Below are 25,999 nucleotides of genomic sequence, written 5' to 3'. Positions count from 1 at the left end.
ATGAAAATGTGTTTGCACCAAACTCTGAATATTTTCAACTATAAAGATAAGAGTTATAGAAAGCATAGGGGGAAGATAGCTAAGGATTAAGAAAAAACAAGAATAGTTTGCCAGGCTTTCAGTTTAATTTGGTTATGGAAATCAGTTTTGACTGGTAATAATTTTGTCCGTAACAAAAACATATCCTATTGATCAATTTAATTTTTCTTCGCTTTTGTGATTACTGATTTTCCACTTAAAGTGATCAAATTAGACCTGAAGTGTTTCAATTTTGTGAGATGTATCACATCTCTGAAACTGTGCAATGTCTATTTGAATGGGATTTGATTAAACTGGCCAGTAGTGATTTATATTTACTGTGAGACGGCAAAATAGGAAGGAAGGCGTCAGTACAATTTTGAGCTATCTAGGGTGCCAGTTCACCTTTTTACTGCTTTGATATATAATCAACTATTTTCTCAGTTTCAAAAGCACATCAGACCCAGGCATTCATAGATAAGAGCAGTAATAACACTTATCAATTGATACCCAGGAGCAGACCTCCTTTGGGAAGCATGTTAGAATTAAAGTCACATCCACAATAGAAAGACAAAGATAGAACGGATTGAAAAGGCTGAGAAACATAAGACTCACCTATTCTCTCAGGAATCCCATTTCCCTGGTCAACAAGGCACAGGAGGTCATTTCATTCTAGCCCAAACCAGAAAGGCAAGTCTAGGTTTTAGCAGGACCCTCCTAACCTCAGGGTAACATGATTATATAGGGATTATCATAGCTGCAGTTGTTTCCTCGTCTATATCTATATCTAAATATCCATATTAAATCGATGTGTTTATCTTGATATCTATATCCATATAGATAGGTAGCTATACAGTATTCTAGATCATACAAAATAATTTCATTTACTACAATTTAAATTAATCAAACTCACACTGTATCAATTTTACTTCCTTCTCTTCTGATGAGGTGTTCTAGCTGGATTCAAGTAAAAGGTGCCTTTCACATCTTGTAAGATATTATTGCCCATGCGCATTGGTGTAATTTACTAGTTAATGTCTAGAATTGCTAAGTTGTTTTGTTCAGATGTATGTCTTATTTTTCCAACAAGAAAGTAAACTTCTTGGGAAGACGTGCTGTTTTCTTGTGCTTCTCTTGATCGAGCTGAATATTAGCACGTTGACTTTCACGTTGTACACATTCTGTGGTTGTATTACATTGGCTGAATGACTTCAGACGGTAGACAGGGTAATAGTTAGACTGTGTCACCTACTATTCATTTACTTGCTTATCAGGGCAACATCATTCCTAGTTGATATGCTATGTCCATTGTCACTTGATTGGGTCTTCCCTAAATAATCTGAGCCCCTAGCAAAATTACCAATAACGGCTAAATTGTTACATTTAAGAAAATTTCTACTTGAAGAGGAAAATCTGTTTAAGATCTTTAAGATGTAGGAACATAAATTTCTGACAGTGGGATTGCAGACCATATGGCAAGCCAATAGGGGACTTATTTGGGGGCAGGTGGTACTTCCTGTCCATGGTCACAGAGACGCAACTGCCTACTCAGTTATTTATAATAAACGGGGCTCATTTTCTTTTCTCTTTTCCCCTTTCCTCTAAAACTTTCATTGTCATCCCCAGGGAGGAAAAATAGTGTTTTTTCTTTTCAGTCTCTCTTGATTTTCGACAACTGATTTTAATGTGTCATAAATTGCTCAATAGGCATCATTATCTGTGATACCTATAATCTGGAAGTAAATATAATACTCTCCTCCCTCTATGAATTACAATCTAAAAGAATAAGGTATTAAACAACAAGGGTTTTTTCTGTACTTTAATGCTTTTCTGTGTGTCTGTTTTAGCAATGGTCTCCTTTTCAAACTTTGTTGTTCATGGCTTACACACAGGCTCGCACTTAGATGTAGTGAAAAAACGCTTTTGCTGAACCCAGCTTGACAGTAGCTGTAAAGGAACATCTTCCTATGAGAACTTTTAAAATTCTTACTACAGTTGGGACAGAATATCTATAACATTGATTCAATGAAAGAACACTGTGGGGATAAAGTCTTGCTTGTAGCTGTTTAGGATCATCTTGATAAGTGACATATCTCCTTGATCTTTTTAGTTAGTACAAATGATTTATATTTATTCCAGTGCAAAAGTACTTCCTAAAAGGTCTAGGTCACATTTTGGAAATGAGTGCCAGAATCACTTTAGTTTTCTTTTTTTTTTTTATTTTCCTGAATTTTCCATGTATTTTCCAATGGAAATTTATTTATATTTATATTAAATAATTTACAATAATTAGTTAAAATAATTTAATTAAATAAGTAGTCGTATGATTTATACTCATTTAAAATTATTCACCTTGAACTACAAGAGAAAAATTATAATGATTTTAGAAAATTATTTTAAAAAATTTTGGCATATTTTCAGGTCAAAAGAAGTGCTACTTTGGCAAAAATAACTTATCAACTATTAGTATCAAGAATTTTTTTCCTGAGAGTTTTTAACGTATATTAATGTGATAAATTTATATTTTCTTGGTGATCAATGTCCACTAATTTTTCTTTAGACAACTTTGTTAAAATGCAAATTACTAAAAAGGTTATTCAATCTGTTTTAACTATTAGTTTACTCAAAGTTGAAAAACAACACAAACATTGGAAATAGAAAACATGGCTTTGAGTATCCACCTTGTGACTTATTAGTTGGAATATACATAATTTCCTCAACCTGTCTATAGCCCCAAAGGGCCATTACAAAACCAAGTGAGGCGATGAATTATGTGTTTCTAAACTATAAATCTAAGGTCTCATTGGCTCTTCTAAATTCCACAAGAGTCTGCATGGAGACAGACACTGCTCTGACATCTGACTGCTGCTGGTTTCAAGAGCGTATGGAGAAGAGCAATCCTAGTTGGCAGGAATTTGGTGTTTGGTGTTTTCGTGACGGTCATTGTGGGTGGGATCATGAAGTCTTCTTCAAACAGCTTCAAGGACGGTGCTCTCGTCACAAGTGGAGGTGAAAGTAGAAGCATACTGAAGATTTCGAGTACAAACTGATGCTGAAAAACTGCCCAGTGGGTGTTTCTGAGGCATACTTTTCGTAATGTCCAGACGTAATTCTGGGCACTCTATGGGAGGAGGGGTTGTTCCTGCTCTATCAGGAGAGGAAGGGCCATATAGTATATTTAGCTACTTGTTTCTTAACGAGATTAGGTTCCCTGGTAGTAAAATTTTATTCACTATTCCATTTAATTCAGAAGACATTGTTTTCTAACAATGTGCAGAGGAGTGCTAGCTTCTGTTTTTTCTAATACTTCCTTTTAAAGGTAGATTCTCATTCACATCCGTAGCTTGCGTGATGCTGAGGACAGCATTGGTGCTCTGCAACTACTGAATATTTGATTCCTGGGCGTGATCTGTGATTAAACCAGAAAGAAGAAAGAACATCAAATGTTGACACGTTTCTTAAGGCAAAATCAGCATCATCTCTAGTTTGATTCCAGAGATATCTAATGTGAACCAAAAGTGTGATCTTCAAAAAATAAGATCCTTCTGGGAAGTTGTCAAATTGTCCTTAGAGAAAAAAGAATTAACCGTTTTTAATTAACAACAATAGAGTAGATTTCAAACAAGGCAGCTTCAATTATTTAAAACACTGAGTAGCTATTCAAAACTATTAATATGAAACTGAAAGGAAGAAAAGCTACATCTCTACTCTCTTGTTAGAAAATAATAATAATAAATTGGAGAGGAGAGAATAAAAATAGCTCCACAGAAAAAGGTATGGGAGGACACTAAGATGGGGGGAAGGCTGATGGATGTATTTTCTCAATGGGATAGGAATAGGGATGAGGAGACCTTGCTGTTTGTTAGAGCCTTGGTTGATGTGGGTCATGGAGGGAAGAGCAAGAGAGGAGGTGTCAGGCAGCTAAAGAGGAAGAGAGGCAAAGCAAGGAGGAATTGGAATTTTAAAATGACTGGTGATGTGTTTGATAGACACCGCTTCTCCTTCTCTTCACAACCTGATCATTAGTGAAGTGTCCATTCCTAGCTTTAAATTTTTATGTTCAGTAAAATGTCCTTTACTCATTTCTAAAAAATTTTTTATATGGTAACATTGACTTATGTTGAACTTGAAAGCTCTTCTTCCCATGGATTATTCATGAAATAAAGTTAAGTATGGGGAAAGAGAAAAATTTGGTCTTAATAGATAATGTATTTTGACTCCTACAGAAAATACAATCACATCTTGAAAGTTGGAAATAATAGAAATTGAAAGCATGATCCCAAATCTTTATTTCAAAGCACCCATCAGTGAGAGAAAGAAAGTAAATTGGAATATGAAGACCTCTTTGATCTTCCTTTGGAGGTAAAATTATAGGAATCAAAAGATTCAGAAGTGTCAAGCTGAAACTTGTCAAGAAAGGCTTCAGGAGAAATAAATGTTTCTTCTGTTTCAAGACATACGTGAAGAAAAATCATAAAGGTATGTTTCTATCTAGCTACTTCAAATTAGATTCAGTTTTGATTTCTACAAGCATGGTGACGCTAGTTTTCTTTTTGCCAAATTATGTTAAAGAATGAACATAGAATTTTCTTAAGAGATACTGTGAACAACATCATATTTTGGATTCTAAACCATCTACCCTGGTGATTAGAGAATTTCAGGAATATTGATTTGATAGTCTTTGAAAGGAAGGATTAAGTGAAATTCTTTCATTTCTTTTTCTTTAGGATTCCTCCTACTTTTGTTTTCATGTTGCTTTCTATTTAATCATTTTCCAAGAGCTTACATGTTTTCTCAATTGAAGATTATTCTGTAACTAAGCAATGTATCCAAAAATTTGATGCTGAGGATTATTTTTCTTTAGAAGGAGCAGCAGAAATTAAGGATTTAGCCTTTTATGAAATATTTTGTTTCCTTTGTAAGTAGTGATTATGTATCCCATCAACATGAAATATGGGTTAGGTGTTTGAATGATTTCTGCCTCAGTCATTTTACAAACATATGTTACTAAATTTAAAGATCAATTCTGTTTTTTCAAACTGATTAGTGGATTTCAGGATATATTGCTCACTCATGTTTTCTCTCCATGGCTTCCCATTAATCTTTATCTAAGTTAGTGACTGTATAATCAAAGTAAGTTAGGCATACAAGGAAATTTATTCCTGGATTCTGTTATACTTACGGATAATGTATTTGTATTGTGAGAGACGCATATTTTTTCCCACAAACAATAAAGCATTCAATCATTGATAATAATATAAATGTTGACTTTAAGACTTTATTTTTTTATTTTTTGAGGAAGATTAGCCCTGAGCTAACTGCTGTCAATCCTCCTCTTTTTGCTGAGGAAGACTGGCCCTGTGCTAACATCCATGCCCATCTTCCTCAACTTTATATGTGGGACGCCTGCCACAGCATGGCTTGCCAATCGGTGCCATGTCCGCATCCAGGATGCAAACCGGCGAACCCTGGGCTCTTGAAGCGGAATGTGTGCACTTAACCGCTGCGCCAACTGGCCGGCCCCTGACTTTAAGACTTTAAAGAAATAGTTTAACATGTGATATTCAGGATGAATTTGTGAAATTCTGTTTTGTGTAAATGGATTTTTTAGGTTTTTTGTAAATAGATTTTTTAATGATCATAGCTAGCATTTCTTGAATGCTTACTATGCTAAATCCTCTTTTAATCCAAATGACACCAATGATGGAGATGTTACTATTATCTCCATTTAATAGGTAAGAAACTGCAGCCTAGAGAGATTTGGTAACTTTCAAAATTCATCCAAGATACATGGCCACTAAGTGATCTATTAACCTTTATTTGAACCCAGGAAACCTGCGAATGAAACCAGTGCTCCTACCACCGTGCTACGGGGTTTCTTTTTCAACTCTTCTTAAATTCTTTGTGATCAACATAAAAAGTAAGTATAGTTAATATTTAATTCTGTATGCTAAGATGGGAATATTGCATATAAATGCAAAAACAATAGAGAAGGTAAAATATTTTGGCTTTGGAATATAAACCCATTTTTGTTTATCCTTTAATTTAGAGTTATTTTCTCTGTCTTTGACTAATAATAAAAATAGCTCCTATTCCATTAGCACTCACAGGTGAGGGGAACAGACTGGGATAGGTTGAGGAGTGAAGAGCTCAGGCAGTGATTAAAACACTCACTGAAGGGTGGTCACAAGGCACATTTATTTGCCATCATGTACATGTAATTAACTGCTTTTTCAATTGTAAAATCTTTTATAGAAGAGTCAAACATTTCTGGAAATGACTCTTTTGTTATTCAGATCAGCACAGAATTGAGAGAAATGTGATGTGATATTATGTTGACTTATAAAGGAATGGTGAATTTGCACATTAGAAAACCTAACTTCAGAAAAGGAAACATCCCTGTTTTTATCTAATGAGGTATGGTGAGTCAAAGGACAAAAATGTTGCTAGATAACTAGAAAGATTGTAGTGAGGGGGCAAGGTTCAATGAGATGTTTTCTTGATCTGATTGTTCACCTCCTTTCCTCGGATTCCATGCTCAGCACAAAGCTTCCAGGTTAATATCAGTTTATCAGTCACTTTGAAATGCAGAAACATATGCCCTGAAGAAAAGTTCATAAGATTCTGATCATTTAACAGTCTTTCCTCTGTAAATAAATGCATCTGACTCTTGGCTTTATTTATCAACTTCTCATAAGGGTGTCGAGCATGAACTCTTTGCCCTAGGCCTAATACCCTATGGACATTAATTACGAATACATTCGGAGACTTGCAAAGCAGAGTCCCGGACACTGGCCTACTGTGAATTCACTCTGGGCAGCAATCTCCTGATTCTCCTGGCATCTTTCCTCTGTGTCTCAGCAGGGACTCTGAAATGGTGTGTGCTAACAGCTGTAAAGCAAATCACAAGTAATTTGTTATTAATAAAATGTTGAAATTTTGTAAATGACTTAGTTTTTGCAAATTAGATTGGGTCTAAACTTACTCATAATAATATTACTCTTACTTGTGTTTCAATAACTCATTTTTGAGTTAGAAAGAAATTTGTGGAATTACAACCCTTCTAGTTTTTGGGGAACTGTACATACACATTGCAGTACCTCTAGGAGTATGTCTTTAATATGCATTGGGGCAGAAAATAAATTAGAATTGCTGTTCTAAGCCTTTATTGGCTTTTCACATTTCTGGTCCACACGACGAGCCATAAAAAGGCAGGGGAAATATTTGGGACTAAATAATTTGGTACGATACCATATTTGAATACTGGTATCTCCTGATATCACTTTTATAAAAAGATTTCCTTATAACTTGAAAAAAAGCGATAAATTCAGGAAGAAGTCTGTATAGAACCTAAAGGTAGTAATCCTGATAGCAGGTCTTCCGAATAAGATCAGAGGACAGGTTTTGTGGGTGGGAGAGTGTTGCACCGGTACAGCATGCCTACAGCAATGGTCTACTTCTTCCCCAATGAGTTGGCTTGTTTCATTAGTTGGTTTTGATCACATCACAGATTCTTCAATAATTCTACAAAGTGGTATAGATAATGTGCTATAAGATTTGGGGGTAAATAGAAATAAATTTCCCTTCTGTTATGAAGCTTTCATTGATTTCCCTTTTCAAAGCCTCCATAACATGCTCGCTCCTTTTCTTTTGCCACCAACCAGAGCTTGCGCCACAAATCAGTCATTTGTGGAATTGGTTCATCTGTCCTTTGAAGTGTAGGTTCCTTACGGTTGGAGACTTTATATTACTATTTGTATTGCCTCATAGAGAACTTTGCATATAGTAGGTGTGCCTATATTAGCATCTATTGAGTGAATGGTGTCATTTATATTAACTTAAATCACCATGATTATTAAAGCCTGTGTAAATCTACTATAACTACATATTTAAAGTTTTTATAATAAATAACCAGAACCTCCAAGAAAAGACATTTTCATTGGTAGCTTTGTTAATTTGCTAGAGTGTCTTTCTTAATAAAGTTAAAGTAATGCTTTGTTTGAAACATATATTTGAAATAATTAATATTTAATTATAATTTTTAAATTGGACATATTAAAAATATATTACATGATTTAAAATAAGCAAGAAAGGTTTAATTATAACATAGGTAATTAAATTTTTAGAACAAATTTTATTTAAATTTTATTTATTTTTATTGAGGTATATTTGACACACAATATTATATTAGTACACAAACATAATGATTCAATATTTGCATATATTGTGAAATGACCACCACAGTCAGTTTAGTTAACATCCATCATCATTACATAGTCACAGAATTTTATTTTCCTGTGATGAGAACTTATAAGATCTACTGTGTCAGCAACCTCCACATATGCAATACAATATTACAAACTACAGTCACCATGCTGTACGTCTCATCCCCAGGACTTATTTATTTTACAGCTGGAGGTTTGTACCTTTTGACTCCCTTCACCCATTTAGCCCACCCTCAGCCCCATCTCGGGTGTATTGTATTTGTTTTTCTCCATCTGGCTTATTTCACTTAGGATAATGCCCCAAGGTCCATCCATGTTGTCAAAATGGCAAAATTTCATTCTTTTTTAAGGCTGAATAATATTCCATATATATACACCACATTTTCTTTATTCATCTGTTGATGGACATTTAGGATGTTTCCATATCTTGGCTGTTGTAAATAATGCTGAAGTTGATTTTTAAATTCAGGAATATTCAGAAAATCTTATTCAGCCAATATCTTCAGCTCTTTCAGATTTTTTACTTGGATTGATAGTAGCCAACCAAACAAGCTTTATTAGATTATAAAAGCAGCATGAAGAGAAGAGAATTGGTACAGCCTTTATGGAACACAGTATAGATGTTCCTCAAATAAGTTAAAAAAGAACTACCATGTGAGCCAGCAATGTGACTAATAGGTCTATATCCACATAAAATGAAATGATTCTCTCAAAGAGACACATGCATTCCCATGCACTGCAGCGTTACTTACAATAACCAAGGCATGCAAACAATCTAAGTGTCCACTGACAAATGAATAGACAAGAAAATGTGGTATACATATACAGCGGAGCATTATTTAGCCACAAAAGAAGGAAATTCTGCTATTTGTGACTACATAGACAAATCTTGAGGACATTTTGCCAAGTGAAATAAGTCAGACAGAGAAAGACAAATTTTATATGCTATCACTTATATATGGAATCTAAAAAAGTGAAAGTCATAGAAACAGAGTAGATTGGTGGTTGCCAGGGGCTAAGGGGTGGGGTAAATGACGAGGTGTTGGTCAAAGGGTACAAACTTCCAGTTATAAGGAGAATAAGTTCTGGGGCTAGAATGTACAGCATGGTGAATATAGATAACAACACTGAATTATATACTTAAAGTGGCTAAGAGAGTAGATCTTAAATGTTCTTACCACATTAAAAAAGTAATTATGTGAGGTGATGGATGTGTTAACTAACCTTAGTGTGGTAGCTATTTCACAATATATACATATATCAAATCATCACATTGTACACCTTAAACTTACACACTGCTGTATGTCAATTATATCTCAATAGAGCTAGGGAAAAAAGGAAAGAGAATTAGACTGGAAAGAGGACATGGCTTCTCATGTTTATTTTATAGTTAGGTGGCTGTGTGATTTAGGTCAGGTTAGCATCTGTGAAACCCATTATTTTTCTAACACGGACGGATTGTAGACCGACAGCCTATGGTTCTGCCAAGTGTGAATGTTGGTTAGTAAGGAAAAAAGGATTGTCTGTGATGTTACCTCTGGTATTCTTATGATGAATATCATAAAATAAAGAATTAGAGTAAGATACAGGAAACAAGGTAATTGATTTTAATTTTAAGTGGAAATGACATAACCATTAAAATGCTTTATTCTAAAAGGGACATGAAATTAGTCTGTTGAATTTAGGATAAAACAACCATACATAACACTGATTACAGGGAAATTTTTGGAAATTCGAATTCCTCTAACATAGTCTTCTCCATGGTCTTCTCTGGGAGGAACACAGCTTTTACTGACAAGTCTTAGCTCTATGAACATCTTACTTAATGAAAGAGACACACGTTAGCAAGAGTTTTGTAATGTGAATGTACAGAAAACAATATTCTCCTTAATTTTCATTATAAAAGTTTTGCATCACCAGAAATACATTGATCTATTATCTTTCAACAAATGTTGCTGAAATTATTGCATATGCATATGCAAAAAAAGAACTTAAACTTACACTTTGTACCATATACAAAGATGGATTAAAAATAATCATGGGCCCAGTGGTGTAGTGTTTGGGTTCATGCTCTCTGCTTTGGGAGCCGGGAGCTCACAGGTTTGGATCCCAGGTGCGGAATTATACACAAAAATAGAGGAAGATTGGCACAGATGTTAGCTCAGGACCAATCTTCCTCACACGCACACAAAAATCATAAGCCTAAATGTAAAACTTAAAATATAAAACTTCCAGAAGCAAAAATATGATCGTGGATTAAGTGAAGATTTCTTGGATATAGTATCAGAAGTATGATCTCTAAAATAACAAATTACTAAACCTCACTTCTTTAAAATTAAAAACTCCAGCTCTTTGAAAGTCATTGTTAAAAAAAATAGAGAGAGAGACTATAGACAGGGAGAAAATATTTACAAATCATAAATCTGACTAAGAACTTATAAACCAACTTTATGAAGAATCTCAAACTCAATAAGAAAACAAACGACCTAATAAGAAATGGGTAATGTAATCTACACAGAATTCAAAATATATTACAATGTACATCTGAAAGCTACATATTGTTATAATCCAATGTTACTGAAATTACAAAAAAAATAATAGAAAAATTAAAAAAAAAAGAAATGTGTAAGAAGATTTAAACAGATCCTTGACTGAAGAAGGCATACAGATGGCCAGTGCACACATAGTAAGATTCTCAACATCATTAGTCATTAGGAAATGGAAATTAAAACTACAAGGAGACACAGCTACACACCTTTTACAATGACTGTTAGTTAAAAGACCTCTCCTTCCAAATGTTCCCTAGAAATCAAAACAATCACAACTCTCATACACTCCTGGTGGGCATGAAATTGATAAAACAGTTTGAAAACCAGTTTGACAGCCTCTTTTAGAGTTAAGTGCCTATCTGCCACGTGATCCAACAGTTCCTCCCCTCCATATTACCCAAGATACGTGAAAGTGTGCATCCACACACACATGAGTGTTCCCAGCAGCTGTATTTGGAGTAGCCTACAACTGGAAACAACCCAAATGTCTTCCACCAAGAGAAGGGTCAAACAAACTGTGCTACATCCTTGCAATGGAACACTACACAGCAATAAACATGAAAGAATTGACACACATTCTGGCACTGATGAAATTCAAAATAATTATGCTGCGTAAATGAAAGCAGCCAAAAATGAGTACATACAGATGATCCAATGTATATAAAGTTAATATATAAGGATAGAAAACAGATCAGTGTTTGCCTAGGGGTGGATCGGGGTAGTGAGAGGCAGAAATTATAGAAGGGCGCAAGGAAACTTCAAGGAGTGATGAATATGTTCATTATCCAGATTGTAGTTATAGTTTCGTGAATGTATACATATGTCAAGACTCATCAAATTGTACATTTTAAATAAATACAGTTTTTATAGGTCAATTATATGTCAATAAATTTATTAAAATTTTATAAAATAAATTTTAAAACATGATAAAAGAGATTTGCAAGAGCCTGATTCCAAGATGGCGCCGTGAGTAGTCCTCTTTGTCTCTCGCCCTTCGAGTCTACAATTATTTGGACACTTATCGCTTGACAAAGGATATCCAGACAGCATCTCAGGACGTCTGAGACACCCACGCGACTATACATCGGAAGGCGGACGGACTTTCCTCCGGGAGGATGTGGAAATAGGTGAAAACTCTCCGACCCCGACGGGCAGCCTAGTACCCGCAAGCGGCTTTCTTCCAACGGACGCCCCCAGAGGATCCACACACATCTAGGGCAGGAGCGAGAACACAACAGAGGAGCGACGGTGGAAACAGGTGACCAGAACCCTACTTAAACCCCCCGCAATTACTCCTAAACACAGAGGGAAACTTTGGAGTTGCACACCTGAGCCCGCGGGGAGAGTCTCTCCCCGCCATTGGCGGGGAGACCCGGCCTGGTGCTCGGGGCGCCCGGAGGGTCCCAGAGAGACGCCCGCCCCGGGGGACTAGGGATTGCCGGAGATCTCGGAGAGGACCGGGGCGGGGGAACTTCCAAAGGCGGGTCCGGCGACCCGGTGGGGAAGCGCTGGAGCTCCGCCAGGCAGCAGACAAAACTCTCTGTCTGCCGGTAGCAGAGGGGCCACGCTGAGCACTCAGGGCTCCCGGCAGAGGCCCGGAGAGAAGCCCAGAGGGCGGGGCGACCCCCAGCTGCCGTTGCCCGCCCCGGGGGACTAGGGATTGCCGGAGATCTCGGAGAGGACCGGGGCGGGGGAACTTTCAAAGGCCGGATCGGCGACCCGGAGGGGAAGCGCCGGAGCTCCGCCAGGCAGCAGACAAAACTCTCTGTCTGCCGGTAGCAGAGGGGCCACGCTGAGCACTCAGGGCTCCCGGCAGAGGCCCGGACAGAAGCCCAGAGGGCGGGGCGACCCCCAGCTGCCGTTGCCCGCCCCGTGGGACTAGGGATTGCCGGAGATCTCGGAGAGGACCAGGGCGGGGGAACTTTCAAAGGCGGGTCCGGCGACCCAGTGGAGAAGCGCCGGAGCTCCGCCCAGGCAGCAGACAAAACTCTCTGTCTGCCATTAGCAGAGGGGCCACTCCCAGCATTCAGGGCTCCCGGCAGAGGCTCGGACAGAAGCCCAGAGGGCGGGGCGTCCCCCAGCTGCCGTTGCCCGCCCCGTGGGACTAGGGATTGCCGGAGATCTCGGAGAGGACCGGGGCGGGGGAACTTCCAAAGGCGGGTCCGGCGACCCGGAGGGGAAGCGCCGGAGCTCCGCCAGGCAGCAGACAAAACTCTCTGCCTGCCGGTAGCAGAGGGGCCACGCCCAGCATTCAGGGCTCCCGGCAGAGGCTCGGACAGAAGCCCAGAGGGCGGGGCGTCCCCCAGCTGCCGTTGCCCGCCCCGTGGGACTAGGGATTGCCGGAGATCTCGGAGAGGACCGGGGCGGGGGAACTTCCAAAGGCGGGTCCGGCGACCCGGAGGGGAAGCGCCGGAGCTCCGCCAGGCAGCAGACAAAACTCTCTGTCTGCCGGTAGCAGAGGGGCCACGCTGAGCATTCAGAGCTCCCGGCAGAGGCCCGGAGAGAAGCCCAGAGGGCGGGGCGACCCCCAGCTGCCGTTGCCCACCCGGTGAGGCTAGGGATTGCCGGAGATCTCAGAGAGGACTGGGGCTGGAGAGAGTTCCAGAGACCCAGCTTAGTAGCCTAGGGGGAAACCCTACAGGCTCACAGAAGCCTTAGGGAAAGCCTCTGCACAGCATCAGTAGAAGGCACCCAGCCGCCAGCCACAAGGCTGGAAGACCCCAGGGCAAAAGCAGCATAGCTAGGTGTACTAACCACAGACTGTAGAAGATGCCAATAGCTCTCCTGCGACCCATAGAGGACAAGTGAGATTTGGTAGGTGCCGACAGCAACCGAGCGACAAATAAAAGTGATCCCACCCCTGGCCACTGGAAAAGCCCATAACACCGTTGCAGACCCCAAGGAGAGAGCGCATCTAGGTGGGCAACAACAGTAGGCACCTGCAGCCTGAAGCCCCCCGTGACGGCCCCCACGGCAGAGGAGGGAATCCAAAGGGCCACTGTGGCTACGAAGAGGGGCCCAGGCCCAGTTAGCAACTACGGACAGGGTTCCTGGTTGGTGAAGTATAAACAGCTGCTCCCCCCACCGGAGCAGCTGAAACAAGTGAAAGGAGCAACTAAACTCTATCTCCATGCGGAGGCACAAATCAACATCATCAAGCAATATGAAAAAATACATTAAATCTCCAGAACAGAAAGAAAGTAACAAATACACAGAAATCAATCCCAAAGAAAATGAGATATATAACCTAAATGATGATGACTTCAAAACAGCCATCATTAAAATACTCACTGAGTTAAGAGAGAATTCTGACCGACAACTCAACGAGTTCAGGAGCTATGTCACAAAAGAGTTTGATACGATAAAGAAGAACCAAACAGAAATACTGGAAATGAAGAACACAATAGAGGAGATTAAGAAAAATCTAGATGCTCTGAACAGTAGGGCCGATAATATGGAGGAAAGAATTAGCAATTTGGAAGATGGCAATATAGAATTGTTGCAGGCAGAGGAGGAGAGAGAAGCAAGACTTAAAAGAAATGAAGAAACTCTCCGAGAATTATCAGACACAATTAGGAGATGCAACGTAAGGATTATAGGTATACCAGAGGGAGAAGAGAAGGAGAAAGGGGCAGAAAACCTATTCAAAGAAATAATGGCTGAGAACTTCCCAAATCTGGTGAGGGAGATGGATCTTCAGGTGACAGAAGCCAATAGATCTCCAAACTTTATCAATGCAAGAAGACCAACTCCACGGCATATAGTAGTGAAGCTAGCAAAAGTCAACGACAAGGAGAAAATATTAAGGACAGCCAGGCAAAAGAAACTAACCTACAAAGGAACCCCCATCAGGCTATCAGCAGATTTCTCAGCAGAAACTTTACAGGCTAGAAGAGAGTGGAATGATATATTCAAAAATCTGAAGGACAAAAACCTACAGCCGAGAATTCTCTACCCAGCGAAAATATCCTTCAAATACGATGGAGAAATAAAAACTTTCCCAGATAAACAAAAATTAAGGGAGTTCATTGCCACAAAACCTCCTCTTCAGGAAATCCTCAGGAAAACCCTCATTCCTGAAAAATCCAAAAAAGGAAAGGGGCTACAAAACCAAGAGCAGAGGAGATAAGTAGAAGGACAACAACAGAGAGTAGCAGCTCTACATCAGAACAGATTAAACCATGGGACGAGAAACAAAGGAAACTGAAGAAAACCGGAAAACAAGACACAAAATGGTAGTGGTAGGCCCCCACGTCTCAATAATCACTCTAAATGTAAACGGATTGAACTCCCCAATCAAAAGACACAGAGTGGCAGGATGGATCAAAGAACAAGATCCAACAATATGCTGCCTCCAGGAAACACACCTCAGCCCCAAAGACAAACACAGACTCAGAGTGAAGGGATGGAGAACAATACTCCAAGCTAATAATGAACAAAAGAAAGCAGGTGTCGCTATACTAATATCAGACAAGGTAGATTTCAAAGCAAAACAGATAAAGAAAGACAAAGAGGGACAGTATATAATGATAAAAGGGACTCTCCACCAAGAAGACATAACACTTATAAATATATACGCACCCAACACAGGAGCACCAAAATTTGTAAAGCAACTCTTAATAGAACTAAAAGAAGACATCAACAACAATACAATAATAGTAGGGGACCTCAACACACCATTAACACCAATGGACAGAACATCCAGACAGAAAATCAACAAGGAAATAATAGAATTAAATGAAAAATTAGACCAGATGGACTTAATAGGTATATATAGAACACTTCATCCAAAAACAGCAGGTTACACATTCTTCTCAAGTGCACATGGAACATTCTCAAGGATTGACCATATTTTGGGAACCAAAGCAAACATCAATAAATACAAGAGAGTTGAAATAATATCAAGCATCTTTTCTGATCATAACGCTATTAAACTAGAAATCAACTACAAGAAAAAAGCAGAGAAAGGTGCAAAAATGTGGAGACTAAACAACACGCTTCTCAACAAACAATGGATCATTGAAGAAATTAAAGAAGAAATCAAATATTATCTGGAGACAAATGAAAATGAGAACACGACATACCAAATCATTTGGGATGCAGCAAAAGCAGTCCTAAGAGGGAAATTCATCGCAATACAGGCTCACCTCACTAAACAAGAAAAAGCTCACGTAAGCAACCTCAAACGACACCTAACAGAACTAGAAAAAGAAGAACAAACAAGGCCCAGAGTCAGTAGAAGGAGGGAAATAATAAAAATAAGAGCAGAAATAAACGATATTGAAACAAAAAAGACAATAGAAAGGATCAATGAAACAAAGAGTTGGTTCTTCGAAAGAATTAACAAAATTGACAAACCCCTAGCCAGACTCACCAAGAAAAGAAGAGAGAAATCGCAAATTAATAAAATCAGGAATGACAGAGGAGAAATCACAACAGATACCAATGAAATACAAGAGATCATAAGAGAATACTATGAAAAACTATATGCCAACAAATTGAACAACCTGGAAGAAATGGACAAATTCCTAGACTCCTACAATCTCCCCAAACTGAATCAGGAAGAAATGGAGAATCTGAATAGACCAATCACAAGTAAGGAAATAGAAACAGTAATCAAAAACCTCCCCAAAAACAAGAGTCCAGGACCAGACGGCTTCTCTGAAGAATTCTACCAAACATTCAAAGAAGACTTAATACCTATTCTCCTCAAACTGTTCCAGAAAATTGAGAAAGATGGAGAACTCCCTAACACATTCTATGAAGCCAACATCACTCTGATCCCCAAACCTGACAAGGACAACACAAAGAAGGAGAACTACAGGCCGTTATCACTGATGAACATAGATGCAAAAATCCTCAACAAAATTTTGGCAAACCGATTACAGCAATACATCAAAAAGATTATACACCATGATCAAGTGGGATTTATACCAGGGACACAGGGATGGTTCAACATCCGCAAGTCAATCAACGTGATACACTACATCAACAAAATGAAAACCAAAAACCACATGATCATCTCAATAGATGCAGAGAAAGCATTCGACAAGATCCAACACCCATTTATGATAAAAACCCTCAGTAAAATGGGTATAGAAGGAAAGTACCTCAACATAATAAAGGCCATATATGATAGACCCACAGCCAACATCATACTCAACGGACAAAAGCTGAAAGCCATCCCTCTGAGGACAGGAACAAGACAAGGGTGCCCACTTTCACCACTCCTATTCAACATAGTTCTGGAGGTGCTGGCCAGAGCAATTCGGCAGGAAAAAGAAATAAAAGGAATCCAAATAGGTAACGAAGAAGTAAAACTCTCATTGTTTGCAGACGACATGATCTTATACATAGAAAACCCCAAAGAATCCACAGAAAAACTATTAGAAATAATCAACAACTACAGCAAAGTAGCAGGGTATAAAATTAACGTGCATAAATCAGTAGCATTTCTATACACTAACAATAAACTAACAGAAAAAGAACTCAAGAACTCTATCCCATTCACAATCGCAACGAAAAGAATAAAATACCTTGGGATAAACTTAACCAAGGAAGTGAAGGATCTATACAATGAAAACTACAAGACTTTCTTGAAAGAAATAGGCGATGACATAAAGAGATGGAAAAACATTCCTTGCACATGGATTGGAAGAATAAACATAGTTAAAATGTCCATACTACCTAAAGCAATATACAGATTCAATGCTATCCCAATCAGAATCCCAAGAACATTCTTCACAGAAATTGAACAAACAATCCTAAAATTCATATGGGGCTACAAAAGACCACGAATTGCTAAAGCAATCCTGAGCAAGAAAAACAAAGCCGGCGGAATCACAATCCCCGATTTCAAAACATACTACAAAGCTACAGTGATCAAAACAGCATGGTACTGGTACAAAAACAGGTCCACAGATCAATGGAACAGAATTGAAAGCCCAGAGATAAAACCACACATCTATGGACAGCTAATCTTCGACAAAGGAGCAGAGGGCCTACAATGGAGAAAAGAAAGTCTCTTCAACAAATGGTGCTGGGAAAACTGGACAGCCACATGCAAAAGATTGAAAATTGACCATTCTTTTTCACCATTCACCAAAATAAACTCAAAATGGATCAAAGACCTAAAGATTAGGCCTGAGACAATAAGTCTTTTGGAAGAGAATATAGGCAGTACACTCTTTGACATCAGTTTCAAAAGAATCTTTTCGGACACTGCAACTCCTCAGTTGAGGGAAACAATAGAAAGAATAAACAAATGGGACTTCATCAGACTAAAGAGCTTCTTCAAGGCAAGGGAAAACAGGATTGAAACAAAAAAACAGCTCACTAATTGGGAAAAAATATTTACAAGCCACTTATCCGACAAAGGGTTAATCTCCATAATATACAAAGAACTCACACTGCTTAACAACAAAAAAACAAACAACCCGATCAAAAAATGGGCAGAGGACATGAACAGACATTTCTCAAAAGAAGATATGAATATGGCCAATAGACACATGAAAAGATGTTCATCATCGCTAATCATCAGGGAAATGCAAATCAAAACTACACTAAGATATCACCTTACCCCCGTTAGATTGGCAAAAACATCCAAAACCAAGAACGACAAATGTTGGAGAGGTTGTGGAGAAAGAGGAACCCTCATACACTGTTGGTGGGAATGCAAACTGGTACAGCCACTATGGAAAACAGTATGGAGATTTCTCAAAAAGTTAAAAATAGAAATACCCTATGACCCAGCCATCCCATTACTGGGTATCTATCCTAAGAACCTGATATCAGATATCTCAAGAGTCCGTTGCACCCCTATGTTCATTGCAGCATTATTTACAATAGCCAAGACGTGGAACCAGCCTACATGCCCAGAAACTAATGATTGGATAAAGAAGATGTGGTATATATACACAATGGAATACTACTCAGCCATAAAAAAAGACGAAATTGGCCCATTCACAACAATGTGGATGGACCTCGAGGGTATTATGTTAAGCGAAATAAGTCAGTCAGAGAAAGACGAACTCTACATGACTCCACTCATAGGTGGAAATTAGTATATTGAGAAGGAGATCTGATTGGTGGTTACCAGGGAAAAGGGGGGGTGGGGGGAGGGTACGGAGGGGGAAGTGGTGTACCCACAACATGACTAACAAAAATGTACAACTGAAATCTCACAAGGTTGTAATCTATCATAACATTAATAAAAAAAAAAAAAAAAAAAACATGATAAAAATGTTTTAAAATTTCCTTACATATTTCAGCTTATTTTGATTTTGCCTGCACTCTACTTTACTAAAATACTATTTAAAAAACAGAACAAAACATAGTCCCTCACTTCAAGGAGCTCAAAACAGTGGAGCATTTCCACTTTGGGTGGCATAGCAAGCTAGATTCTTTGAAAACCTTCCAATACAAAACATGTTAGAGATTCTGGATAATATTTTAATTCATTGCTGAGCTAGGAATCATATATTGACACTCAACATAGATCAAAATAGACAAGTACACATGCCAATAAACAAATGAAGAGGCAGGTGAAAGTAAAGCCATGAACTAGGGATGACTGAAATTCTGAGGAACTGGAGACCAGGCTTTGCGCCCATGAAAGGTGGGCACCGGAACCCAAGAATCCTCATAGGCCTGGATCTCGATGGGGCCAACCCTAAAGTTCAAGGTTGTGCTAGGAAAAAATTCTGCCAGTCAAAAAATCGATTCTACCAGGAAATGTGTCATGTCCAAGGTTGCTACAGAGGAAAATAGTATTAGCAATACTCTTTACAGACAATTTATAATCATTAGCTTGCTCTCACACAGTTCTGATGTTTAAATTTACACTACCATTTACTTAGGGAGACATCGAACTGAAATATTAAATTAACATGGCATCAGGCTGGGGACAGGATCTGCCATGAAGCAGAGGCCAGCACAAATCCTCTCTGATACAAAGCATATTGAGTTTGGCTCTCCTGATTCCCACCAGTTATGTTTCACCAAATATGTGTTCCCAGTTGGAAAAAAAATTACCAAACATAGAAGGAAATAAGCATCATGATTGAGTGTTAGCAGAATAACACACAATTTCTCATGTTTAAATTATCAGAGAAATGATAAAGAACTATTTCCCAGATGTGTTTAAAAAAAAATAAAATTTGGGGCTGGCCCTGTGGCCCATAGAATTAGAACAAAGAATCCTAAAATTTATATGGAACATCGAAAGACCCTGAATGGCCAAAGCAATCCTGAGAAAAAAGAACAAAGCTGGAAGCAGCACACTCCCTGATTCAAAAATATATTGCAAAGCCATAGTAACCAAAACAGCATGGTACTGGCACAAAAACTGACACACAGATCAATGGAACAGGATAAAGAGCCCAGAAATAAACTCACTCATCTATGGACAGCTAATGTTCGACAAGGGAGCCAAGAACATCAATGGAGAAAGGAGAGTCTCTTCCATAAATGGTGTGGGGAAAACTGGACAGCCACATGCAAAAGAAGGAAAGAAGACCCTCATCATACACTATCCATGAAAAGTAACTCAAAAGGGATCAAAGACTCGAATGTGAGACCTGAAACCATAAAACTTCTAGAAGAAAACAGAGGCCGTCTACTCTTCAACATCAGTCTTAGCAGTATCTTTTTGAATACCATGTCTCACGAGGCAAGGGAAATAGAAAAAATAAACAAATGGGATTACATCAAACTAAAAACTTCTGCACAATAAAGGAAACCATCAACAAAATCAAAAGATGACATAACAATTGGGAGAAGATATTTGCAAATCAAATATCTGATTGGGGTTAATCTTCAAAATACACAAAGAGCTCATACAACTCAACAACAAAAAGTAAACAACCCAATTTAAAAATGGGCAGAGGATCTGAACAGACATTTTTCCAAAGAAGATATACAGATGGCGAACAGGCAAATGAAAAGATGTTCAACATCACTAATTATTAGGGAAATGCAAATCAAAACTATGATGAGATATCATCTCATGCCGGTCAGAATGGTAATAATTAACAAGACAAGAAATAGCAAGTGTTGGAGAGGATGTGGAGAAAAGGGAACTCTCATACACTGCTGGTGGGAATGCAAACTAGTGCAGCCACTATGGAAAACAATATGGAGATTCCTAAAAAATTAAGAATAGAAATACCATATGATTCAGCTATTCCACTGCTGAGTATTTATCCAAAGAACACAAAAACATCAATGTGTAAAGATACAGACGCCCCTATGTTCATTGCAGCATTATTCACAATAGGCAAGACTCAGAACCACCTTAAGTGCCCATCAAGGGATGACGATGTGGTATTATAATTAAAGAAGATGTGATATATATGCACAATGGACTACTACTCAGCTATATAAAAAAAAATGACATCCTGCCATTTGTGACAAGATGAATGGACCTTGAGGGTATTATGCTAAGTGAAATAAGACAAAGTCAAATACTGTATGATCTCACTCATAAGTGGAAGATAAAAACAAGAACAACAAAAAAACACATATATACAGAGATTAGATTGGTTGTTACCAGAGGGGATGGGAGGGGGTAGGAGAGTGAAAGACGTGACAGGGCACATATGTACCCTGATGGATGGTAATTAGTCTTTGGGTGGTGAATATGATGTAGTCTACATAGAATTTGAAATATAATGATATACACCTGAAGCTTATATAATGTTATAAACCAATGTTAACCTCAATAAAAAAGAAATTAATAAAAAATATGAAAACAAATGAAAGGATATTTGCACTACCAGATAGAAAACTTATGATAAAGATACAGTAGTTTTAGTGCAAAGATAGACACAGCAGACATAGATACAGACATATATATATACATATTAATACTTGTTATTTCTTGTCTTGTTACTTATAGCCATTCTGACAGTCATGAGGAAATATCTCATATCTGTATATCTGTACTAAACATACACATACGACTGTGCATCATATGATGATATACATACATGAATATATGTATATGCACATATAATGTGCGTATATATCTATATATACTGTATAAGATTTAACAAGCCACAAAATGTATAATCCTTAAAGGAAGAGACTCATGTATTTTACTGCTTTTAATTTGATTTAATACCATAAAAGACATCACAAACAAACTTAAAATACAAAGATACTTCACTTGTCTCATTTTCAAAAGATTTGGAATAAAATATATCAAGATTCCTATTAATCAATGAATGATACAAAATCAGTTTAATAATAATAGGAGCGACAATATAAATGGGTATTTTACAAAAGGTATGCATGAATAGAGAGAACATATGAAAAGATTCACATTAATAATCAGAGAACTGTCCATTTTGATAGTTCAAAAACATAATTGCACCTTTTTTGGACATTCCTTCCATCCAGATTTTGAGTCTATATCCCCTCCCCTTGAAAGTGGGTGGAGCTGTGATGGGTTCACCAATTAAAAAATATGACAAAATTGATGTTCTGTTACTTTGGAACTCGGGCCATAAATGGCCATGCAGATTCACCCTTGGTCACTTGGATGCTTCCTCTTGGAGCCCTGAGTTCCAGGTCTGACTTCCCTGAGGCTGCTGTTTTGTTAGAAGCTTACAGAGGCCAGGTGTAGGTGCTCTGGTCTTCAAGCCTCAGTTGTTCATTTCCCCCAACTGTTGCAGTCTTCTCCTCCAAGGTCATGAATGTTAAGGTAGAGACACAATCCATCCATTCTGGACTCTATTGAAATTCCTGATCCATGGGAATAGTCAACATACTAAAATGATATTCTCTTATGCCATTATGTTTTGGGGTAGTTTGTTATGCAGCAAAGAAATAATGGGAACACAGTTTGAAATAATAAGATAGTTTTACAAATACTGTGTAATGCCAAAAAATAAAACATTTGACGATACAAGATATCACCCAAAAACATCAATAAATGTAGAACTCATATACTGCTGGTGGAAGTGTAAATCACTGCACTTTGTAGAACAATTAAGTTGATGTTAAAAAAAATTTAAAAAAGCTTTTGGCCAATGACCCTTCAACGATATTCCAAGAACTGCAATGTCCGTAAGGAGAAGGGAAGAAAACTGTACATAGCAGCATAGATTTTAATAGTGGAAACCCAGAAGCAGTCAATAGAGGAAATACAGAGAGAAATTTTGCTCTATTTATAAATATATACCTTGTATGCATATGTATATGCCTGGTATGCATAAAGTAAATATATGCCTGGGACTCAATATTTATTGAATAAACGTATAAATTAATATAATATTATCCATTAAAATGAATAAATAGTCTCTATCTAGCAGCATATATGATTCTCAAAAAGCAGGTGCCATAAAATATGATTAGTATGATACCAATTAGAGAAAAATAAAAACATAAATCACAACTATTTTATTTAGAGATAAATATATACATAACAAAATATAAAAAGCATGGGTAGAAAAGAATTCACACCAACTTCTCTGTTATCATTGCCTTTCATCAATGACAGAATTGATAGAATCAATAAATGGTGTAAACCTCTGACATTTTATTTAATTGAAATAGAAGTCCTGTGATGATTGATTTTATGTGTCGACTTGACTGGGCCATGGGGTGCCCAGATATTTGGTTCACCTTATTCTGAATGTGTCTGTGAAGGTGTCTCCGGATAAGATTAGCATTTGAGTTGGTAGATTGAGTACAATGCCTTGCCCTCCCCAGTGTGGATGAGCCTCATCCAATCCACTGACGATCTTAGAACAAAAAAGGCTGAGTAAGGGAGAGCTCTCTCTCATTGCTTGACTGTCTTTGATTGGGGGCATTGATTTTCTCCTGCATTTGGACTCTGACTCTACTGGAATTTACACTTTGGCTCTCCTGCTTCTCAGGCCTTTGGACTCAGATTGGACCCATGCCGTCAATTCTTCTGGATCTCCAGCTTGGCGACTGCAGATGTTGGGAGTTCTCAGCCTCCATAACGGCATGACGCAATTTCTTGTAATAAATCTCTCCCTCCTTCTCTCTCTCTGTCTCTCATCCTTCTATCTAACTATCTACCTATCTATCTAATTTCTTCTTTCTCTGGAGAGTACAAGTCCTGAAACAAATATAGAAAAATATTGAAAATCAAGTGGTCTGATTTTAGACACCTGAGTATTGTATTTTTCCCTTCATATTTTTTACATTTTAAAATTACATCATAATGCACTTCTAAATCTTTAAATTACAAATAAGTGCAGTGCCATCATTGTTATGATAGAAGTATATGAAGAGGTGTCACACATTATGGAGTAGATTCTAGACAAATTGACCTGGGTGTCCTAAGCAATAGCATTTTGATACCCTGGGCATTCAGATCACAGAGGCTACAAAGCATCATCTAGATCTTGCACAGCCACTGGAGCATTTCGCCAAGTGAATTATGTGATCAGGTTTACATTTTTGAAAGATTATTCTGGCAAGATAATCAGCAAAATTTAAGCGTTAGGAGGCAATCACAGATACCAGAGTTGAACCAATGTAGTTGACGGAGATGGAGAGAAAGAGATCTGATTAAAGAGATGTTTAGGAGGTAGAATTGAGATGATTTGGTGATCCACTGATTTGGAAAGACAAAGGAGAGAGAGGAGCCTGGAAGGATTATCTGGCTTGCGGCTTAGCTTCAGGCTAAATGCAGGTTGTCTTTTCTAGCATATGGGCTATGAGGGAAGGATAGGATTTGGCATAATAGACGATGAGCCCAGTTTTTAGCCCATCAAGTTTGTTACTTCTGTGGGACATCCAAGAGAATGTATGTGGTTTGCAGAGGGATCCAAGCAAACGAAGTGTCTGCAGTGTAGGGAAACAAATGAGAGGGGCGTGTTGGGAATGCCCCTGTCCAGGGCAGAATAGAATAACAGTGATTTAAAAGTGTCCATATAACTTACAAGGTGCTTTTTTATAGAAAGCCTTGCAATTTAATTCAAACTAATTTTCGTTGAGGACTTACTTTATGTCACAATCCTTGCTCTGGGCTGCAGTGGAAGCAAAGGCACAGACTGTGTCGCTTCAACTCTGTTTTCAAGATGTGTTAAATGCTCTATAGCGCTAATAGTGCCCTGTCTGCCCTCTGGGAAATTGTAACTTCATTCGCCCTGCCGTGAACACCCTGTCATTGTTTGGTCTCTTCCTTCCTCACGTCAGGCCTCAGTGTGGGGATCACCTCCACAGGGAAGACTCCTCTGACCCACTATCCTCCCTCCTGAGGTTAGGTAAGTTCCCCAACAAGAAGGATTGTATCTTTGTCACTGGCTTAACCCCAGCGCCCAATATGGTGCTTGATAATCAGAATTTAATAAAAGTTTGTTAAATATTGAATGTTGTTTCTTGAAGGCATAGATCATGCACACTAGGGGCTTATGATGAATGTTAATGTAGCGTGGTTTGCTTGGAATCTTTCTCAGTTGCTTTGAGCATGTGTCTCATTCCAGTTAAGTATAAATAACTCAAGGTCGAGGACTATATTGTTTCCTTTTTTGGCATTGCCGATCTTGCCTGACATAGTGTTTAGATAATTTTTGTAGTTTTTGTTTGAGAAATATTTTAGTCTACAAATGAGATTGTCTGTTTTGTGCTCTGCGTCCATATTAAATATTCTACTGCAACCTAATGACTTGTTTATTTAACTGAGGACTGATTTCCCTACTGGGGCCTATTAGCACCTCAAAATTGGCTTTGTAAATCTGGTAAAACCTGATGATTATCAACTATTAGTAATTTGTTAGATCCTTTACATAATATTTAAATAGAGGAGGAGAACACTTCAAGTTAGTGGCTTTATCTGGTTATGATTTTAGAAAGAGGGCAAAAGTTGCCAATATGATTTCTCATATTCTTATGGTTGAAAGAGGGCACTTGAATTCATTGTTTCCTTGATTTGGGAATTATTTTAAGTGCAGTTTAGTTAATAAAAGTGACTTGTTTAATTTGAAATGCATGTGGAACTTGAATTTATAAACCTCTAAAAGTTTAATTTTAAATTCGCGTTTTCTTGTTAGGACTAGGGATAGTTTGGCTTGATGATTTAATTTCTCTTTCTAATGTATGCCTCTGTGCTTGAGAAATCAAGAGATGGGGAGAAACGAGAGTCAGAGAAAAAGAAGCAGAACATTTGACTAATGACCTTTTAAATGGATCAAAACAACAATCTATTTATATCCTCTGGGAAATGGTCAT

The 25,999-nt window shown here is 38.1% G+C and overlaps 1 long non-coding RNA gene across 3 annotated transcripts in view; it reads left to right on the top strand.

Annotated features, from left to right (window-relative positions):
- LOC111771418 (uncharacterized) overlaps positions 1-25,999 on the top strand; it is a 165,000-nt gene that overhangs the window by 43,580 nt on the left and 95,421 nt on the right. For all 3 annotated transcript variants that reach the window (XR_011434402.1, XR_011434400.1, XR_011434401.1), the window contains exons 2-3: positions 4,245-4,497; positions 5,849-5,938. This is a non-coding gene — a long non-coding RNA (uncharacterized lncRNA). The remainder of the gene's footprint in view (positions 1-4,244; positions 4,498-5,848; positions 5,939-25,999) is intronic.

Source organism: Equus caballus, chromosome 31 (assembly GCF_041296265.1).
Source record: "Equus caballus isolate H_3958 breed thoroughbred chromosome 31, TB-T2T, whole genome shotgun sequence".
NCBI classification, from domain to species: domain Eukaryota; kingdom Metazoa; phylum Chordata; class Mammalia; order Perissodactyla; family Equidae; genus Equus; species Equus caballus.
The sequence above is the reverse complement of the archived record's forward strand: the minus strand, read 5'-3'. Positions and strand labels throughout refer to the sequence as shown.